This window comes from Labrus bergylta, chromosome 13, assembly GCF_963930695.1.
Source record: "Labrus bergylta chromosome 13, fLabBer1.1, whole genome shotgun sequence".
In the NCBI taxonomy this organism is placed as follows: Eukaryota; Metazoa; Chordata; class Actinopteri; order Labriformes; family Labridae; genus Labrus; species Labrus bergylta.
The window spans coordinates 11,286,653-11,294,141 of record NC_089207.1 but is presented as its reverse complement, the minus strand read 5'-3'; the positions used below and the strand labels follow the sequence as shown (position 1 = coordinate 11,294,141).

At 44.7% G+C, this 7,489-nt stretch overlaps 1 protein-coding gene across 2 annotated transcripts in view; it reads left to right on the top strand.

Annotated features, from left to right (window-relative positions):
* Positions 1-265: 265 nt before the first annotated feature.
* LOC109982689 (SH3 domain-binding protein 4) overlaps positions 266-7,489 on the top strand; it is a 31,757-nt gene continuing 24,533 nt past the window's right edge. The window contains exon 1 of one of the 2 annotated variants that reach the window (XM_020632017.3): positions 266-409. The gene's annotated coding sequence lies outside the window, so the exon portion shown is untranslated. The remainder of the gene's footprint in view (positions 410-7,489) is intronic. The other variant, XM_020632018.3, reaches the window with a different exon arrangement.

Genomic DNA, 7,489 nt, shown 5'->3' with positions numbered 1-7,489 from the left:
AAGATTATTATAACATGATAAATACACACTAATATAATAAGAAAAACTAAATTAACCTAAAATCAGATTCATTTTAGCAGGCTCCGCGTGCTGGTATGATTTTAAATCACGGGGGTTTCTGTTCTGTGAATCTGCAGTCGTGTAAATCACATTTTCTGTTCCAGTGTGTGGAGCCAGAGTGTTTCCAACTCGTGACATCACGCCCTTATGGAAATTGTGGCCCGGCGAGGCTCCTCCCTGTCCCGGTGACATCAGCCGGAGCTCGGCTGCTTTCCTCCAGGAGAACCCGGCGGATCCGCACACACACACATCCAGCAGCGCAGGGAGAGAACAGCGGCGAGAACTCTGCGCGTTGGGTTTATTATCGCTTTGTTCATGGGACTAAAACGCACTTTTAATTCTCGACCAGGTAAGCTGACATTTCCCTCTTCGCATGCATTCAGTTTAAAGTCGTTTTGGCTCTCCTTTAACACTGAAAAGTCTGAAAATGTGCGAGTCGCTCCACCTGGAGGCGACCGTTTCCATCCTGGAGCCCCAAAGAAGGAGCTGCAACTTTTTCCCCTGTGGATATCCAGCTCCACTGGTGCAGATTGAGGAGTCTGTTTGTGCGAAAATGACGATTAATCTAGATCAGATCGGTCTCTGTTGAATTTGTAGTCTTTCCGAGTCGTTTTTGTTTTCAGACTTTAGTGGTTTACCTTTCTTTTCCTTCTTTTCCCTCTTTAGTTTGACCGTTTTCAGCCTCTCTGTGGGTGTAACTGTATCGGCTACCTGCTGTTAAACTAGGCTACAGTGAAGGCTGTTTTTATGTTTCTTAAATGTCATCAAAAACGTTTTTTAAGAGCGTCGCTTCAAGTTTGAAACTGAGAAAAATCGTTTCTAATCAGTTATAAATGTCATTATCTAACAGGAGTCGTGTTATGATCCTGTTTGGACTCACTGTAATGCTCTCTGTGTGTAACAGTGGTCTGCCTGCAGCTGTGTGTGTGTGTGTGTGTGTGTGTGTGTGTGTGTGTGTGTGTGTGTGTGTGTGTGTGTGTGGGGGGGGGGGGTTAGGGGGGAGGGTGAGGGGGCTGTTTGGGACTGTGGTTGCCATGGCATTAAATAACAGCATCATCTTTATCATCTTCACAACAACACCTCATGTTTGCATAAACGCCGGATCACAGAAGGCTCACACTGAAAGGGTCTTTTCGGTGTCTCCAGAGAGTGATGCATGAGCGGATCATTTGTAGAAGTAAAAGTTTTAACTGTTTGTTAAAAATGTGCTTGAGTGTCACTGAAATAAATGTATACAATCAGGAATCAAAGTGTTGGAAAAAACTATGCAGATTCTTTACTTAAAGCAGGAGTTCGTACCCAAACTTTTCAGCTCATGCCTCCAAAATAAGTGTGCCAGGGACTTTGGACCCCCACTGTCCCTGAAGGTGGTTAAGGTCTATCCACAAGAGAACAACACAACAGAATTCAACAGACTAAATTTAAAATAATGAAATTATTTTAAATAGTCCTATAGTACTTTAAGGGCTAGAGGCAGGCGCCAGTGGCTTAGTGGTTAGTGTGTGCGGCCCATGTACGGAGGCAATAGTCCTCCAGGTGGGTGGCCGACCTGTGGCTCCTTTCACGTATGTCATTCCCCACTCTCTCTTTCTCCCTGATTTTTTGAATCTATCCACTGTCCTATCTCGAAATAAAATATATAGGCCCTATTTGCATATTGGTATTTTGTCCACAGGTGGCGCCAAACTCTGCACAAATCAAAAGATCCTCACAGGAGCTTTAAGTCAAAGAAGGTTTATGCAGGAGTAACTGTGCAGATATGTAATGTTACCAACTGTTCCTTTAGCTAGAACCTTAAGACCTCCTATGATTACTCCTCAATCATCATTTGGATTAGCGTGTATCATTGGGGAAATTAAAAATGAGAACATTTATTTCTCTTATTTTCGGAGTGCAAAAAGTCAATGAACCTGCTGTGGTCTGCTGAGCTGTAGCAGCATGCTGAGCTTGTTCCTGTCTCTAAATGTAACTCTTGTAGGGTTTTTCTTTTGACATGATCCTGATTAACTTCTACATTTCTGACCATGATTCATAGATTTGAAACACAGTTCAATTCAGTCATCTTGGTGATTGTATTCGTGAGAAGAAAGAAATATGAATACTCAGGCTTGATGTAAACACAGACTGACTTTCCACTGCTGAGCATTTGACCCACAGGGCTTGCCATAGTTTTGCGCTCACAGTTTCCTGCGAAATGATGGTTTGTTCCACCTCTGAGTGAAGTGTTTTCAGATTGAATGACTACATTCAGAGTTTGTTTACAACCTGTGTGACAGCCTTGATTGTCTGAATTCTTACGTGCAGCCGTGCAATTCAGGGATGGCAACTTTTGTTATGTACTAAACATACATTGAATGGATACGATTGCATTTGATACACACATTCAGGTTATGTTTGGGCTGATTGGTAGTAATGACTTGAACACCCCCCCTTCTGCTTCTGAGTTGTTTAGAACCGTCATATCCAGAGATGACAACGCAGAGGAATTGTCTGAACGGTTTGCTCGAATGACAAAATCAGTCCGAGAACACTGAAGTCTGGTTTCTCTCATCTGATTCACTGTTTCATCATTCATTGTCATGTGAGGATATTTTCAGAGAGCTGCACCGGCAGTGTGACCAGGAGTCACTCAGTTTACACTCAAACAGTTCCCTTTAATGGCAGGAACTTGGCAGGATTTCAAGTTGGAGTACTTGAAATCGGTCTTGGTCTCGAGACGACTTTTTGAAGGTCTCGGAATCAGAAGCATTTTTACTCTTGTCTCGTCTCGGTCTTGGACTGGGGCGCACTCCGGATTTTAAATCAAGACCAACGCTGATGCTGCTGACTGCTGACTGCTATTTCTCCACATCATTACTTTGATCAGAAGGGAAACGTCTTTTTCTAAAAGAACGATTAACTTCAATTCATGCATAATTTAATTTTTATCCCCCGATTACGGCTGCAACCTTCCAAGGGAGTGACGCGCCTGCTGCACACAAGTTGATGATTTTTCTGTGATATTTATGGTCTTGGTCTTGTCTCGGTCTTGTCTTGTTGAACCACATTTATTTTTTTTAAAGTTATTTTTGAAGCCTTTTTGCCCGACAGCTGGAGAGAGACGGGACATGTTGGGAGAAGAGAGTTGGGGGATGACATGCAGCAAAGGGCCGAAATCGGATCCGAACCCTGCACGACCATTTGACGCTCCTAGTTTTAACCTTTGGATCAAAACCTGGGCATAATGTCCATCCTTTCACACTATTTTGATACAGCCAGATGAAGCTTCAGCTAGCTGTCAGCTAACCTTCCATTAATCTGTGGCAATTTAGTGGTGAAAGTAAACTTTGCTGGTTTCATTTTGGAAGAAACATGTTGCAAACAGGTTTTGTAAATATAAAAAACATAGTTACAGAGCTGATATGCATCACATTATAAAACAATGTTGACATGTTTTCTTATAACACAGGCCTAGTGTGAGATGAGCTCACGTCTTTATCACTGATGTTGGTTCACAGCTGGATCTGAATACTCTTCATTGTTTGAATGGATGCATGTGATTCCTGATACCATCCCCCTATCCTCTGCCCAGGGGTGAACGTGCGTCTCATGGTGTAGTGAGTCTCAATTACAGCCAGCTGATTACAGCAGAGTTATGACGGGGGGGGGGGGGGGGGGGGCAAGGGGGGGCACAGCTTGAGCTGCAATGAGACTGGTACCTCTCCCTCGCCCTGACCTCATACTGAGGCCACCCTGTCAGCTTTACATGACTGAAGGCAGCCATTATACCAGCAGTGACTCATATAGGAGCTCAGCCACCCCTTCATGCGCCATCAGCTGGAGCCCAGAGTGTGTGTGTGTGTGTGTGTGTGTGTGTGTGGCAGTGAGTCAACTCCACTTGTCAGAGGGAGAAAACTTGTTTGTTTTTAAACCAATTGTTCCCTGACAGGATGTAAATGTTAACGTCCATGCACTTGTTGTTTTAGCTCGCTAACTGTTCGGCCCAAACCCTCTCTCACTCGGTCTGCTGCCTGACACAAAACCTTGCAAGATGCATTGGAGGGAGAGTAAAGGTCAAAGCTTCAGACACCCTTGGAGTTTAGAAGGGTTTATGATTCATTGTTTTATCTCAGACTGAAGAAATCTTCCTGACCGAACTTTGGTGTCCACTTCACTTCAGACCAGCGTTTTTCAACGTCCACACTTCCATTTCTCCACCTTTCAACATAAAACCACTAGATGTCGTACTGTTTAATGGGAAACTGAAATTCTGGGAGCAGAGTTTGTTAATATTTATCGGATGCAGTGTGGACAGCCAGCTTCGGATGCTGCACCATCTGACGTGATGTCCAACGCTTGTGTGCTGTTGGCACACGCTGTAGGAAAGCAGTAATGAGCACAGGGGCAGCTGTGGCTCAGTGGTAGAGTCAGTCAGCTCTCAACTGGAAGGTCGGGGGTTCGACCCAGCTCCTGCAGCCACATGTCCAATGTGTCCATGGGTAAGACACCTAACCCCAAGTTCCTCCCGCTGCTTTGTCGGCAGTGTATGAATGGGATTAGTTACTTCTGATGGACTCTTTACACAGCAGCCTCTACCATCAGTGTGTGAATGTGTAGATGTGACCTGCGGTGTAAAAGAGCTTTGAGTAGTCAGAAGACTAAAAAAGTGTTATACAAGCTCAAGTCCATTTAACATTTAACACCAGCTTGATTTGAAATACTGAACACATTTGTGGCCCACTAAATTTAAGAAGCAAAGTTTCACTCGATCAGTTTAGTTTTCTGTTGTTGCTGATGAGCCTGTTAGAGAAGTTAGAGGGAGTGAAGTTTGTTTGTGTTTATCATTTTGTGTGTGTGTGAGTGTGTGCGTGTGCGTATGCGTGTATGTGTGTGTGTGTGAGTGTGTGTGTGAGTGTGTGGGTGTGCGTATGCGTGTATGTGTGTGTGTGTGTGAGTGTGTGTGTGAGTGTGTTGTGGGGACACGGGGGATACGGGTGTTAGTGTAATGCCTTTGTTTTTCGCTTCGTGACAGGACTGGTAACTCTGAGCTCGGCCCCATGAATTTCCTGATAAAAGCTCCGACTGACAGCTGAACGTGATCTCTAACCTCGTCTTTGTCGTCAGGAGAAAAAGAGAATTTGTCCTTTTTTCCCCTCCTGCTTCACTTGAATAATGCATGATTTCATTTGGGGCTCTGCATTCCTCACATTCCTCCTCAGTCTCTCCTGCAGCTCCACCTTGCTGTGTTGCTGTTGTCTCCTGGAGGACTGAACGAAGCATGCACACTTCCAGCTGCAGACTGAATCTGATACAAACGTGTGTAAATATGTGTTTAAGTGAAAGTAGCTGCGGGCCGAGAGGAGCAGGCGTGTCTGCAGCTCAAATGTTTTAACATGCAGTTTAACGCTCTCAGTCGGCAGCAGAGTCCTCAGGGGAGAGTTTGTATGTCAACAAACAAGCTAATATGTGAACAGTAAAGACTCTCGAGTGTGTGTCAGACAGTCTGCATTTTTCTGACTGTCAGGAGTCTGCAGCCTGAGGGCCACACAACAGAAAAATGTATTCTTTGAAAGAGCAGAGCCTGGGTCTGAAGCATCCACTCGCTGAGGCAGAAAGCGAGAGAGAGTTTGGAGGGATTGTATTTGCACTCAAAGCTAAAAGCTAAAACTTGTAAACTGATTTCCCCGTTGGAACTGGCCTGCATAGCGAGTAGTATGTCTAAGCCAATCCTGCACTTCACAGAGGAACCACAGAAAAATCAAATCATTAAGATCGACTGTCTGAATTTTAATTTGAAAGAGATCAAATTAGATTTAGTCTGTCCAGACACCAAGCTGTCTGCGTGGTGTGCTGCGGTTACAGTGCGGGTATTACGAAATAAATGAATGTAAGAAATATGAGCAATGGAGATCAATCATGTTTCCCCCCCCCCCCCACACATGCAGGATCTCTGTCACGGCTTGGTGCAGAACTTTCCCTTTGCATTCAGATGTTTTCCAGATTTTCTTCAATCAATCTAGAGACGATCTCAGAAACTGTTGTGCTGGTAGTGTGAAAAAGGCCGAAACATTTTTGTTAATGAAAAAAAAAAATTCTGGCAGAAAAGTGTAGCATAATTCTTTACAAAGCAGTAACAGTGAATCTTATCCTTTCCTCATTGTCGTTCCGTTGCCTCGACTCGACTCTTTTTCGGCAATTTTATTAGACAGGACAGCTGAAGAAAGACAGGAAAAGTGTGGAGGGACTTGGGGATGACATGCAGCAAATAGCCGAGATCAGAAATAGGACAACAGCCTTTCTACATGGGGCACATGCCATAACCACTAGGATCCCCTGTCCCGCTCCTTTTAGACTTTGCAGGTGAAGGTTGATTTTTGCACCAGAAAACGCTCTAGAAACGTCTGCTTCTTGTTCTAATATTTGTGGTAGGCTCCCCTTGCCGCTCACTGTGTGGATGAGGGGTTTGTGCCGTGTGATTTAAAGACATCATCAGTGAGCACATGTGTGCAGAGAAACTGGAGCTTTGTACCAAACAGTCGAGGAATAAGCAGTGTGACTCCGCCTGAGACAGTTTGTGTGAGCCGCCGCCGCCGCCGCTGCCGCTGCTGAGAACATGGCATCTGTTTGTCTCTCATTATCTCATGAATTCACACACGAGCTGCTGATTCAGGGTCTGTGAGCTCACTGAGGCGACGCTCCTCAGCTGATGAATCCTCCGTCAGTGGAGAAAAACCAGACGACTGCACATTTGGATGAGAGTCTGTACTATTGGTTCAGGTTGTGTAAAGCAGAGGCTTGATGCACATTTTTAAAGCTAATTATTCAGTGTGTTGGAATGGGTTTCTTTGCACATTAGTTGGACTTCTGAGGCTACACAGGTGTATCATACCTGATCAGACATGCTGAGGGTAAAGATGATGAGCTTCACCGTTCTACTCCACCTCAAGCTTTGATTCATAAAGCATACAGCTCTAATGATATTCAGGAGCAAACTTGTCCTGCTCCGTGCAGTTTGCTCTTGTCTTTTGTGTGACTGTGGAGAGAAGCTATCTGCACCTTTTCTCTGCACTGAGCTGCACTCTCATGCTGACGGAGTTCAGTTCTGTCCACATAACGATGATGGGCTGAGAGGGGAAGTGAAGCTTCTTCAACTTCATTCTAAATGTTAAATGGACTTGAGCTTGTATATTTCTTTTCTCGTTTTCTGACTACTCAAAGCTCTTTTACACCGCAGGTCACACCTACACATTCACACACTGATGGCAGAGTCTGCTGTGTAAAGTGACCATCACTATTAGCTTATCCCATTCATACACTTTTATACATCGCCGCCGAAGCAGCAGGAGCAACCTGGGGTTACAATTGACTCTACCAGTAAGCCACAGCCGCCCCGTTGTGAGGCCTGCCTCTAAAAATGTTCTACAAGTTTCACTGTTTGAAGTGTTGAGCC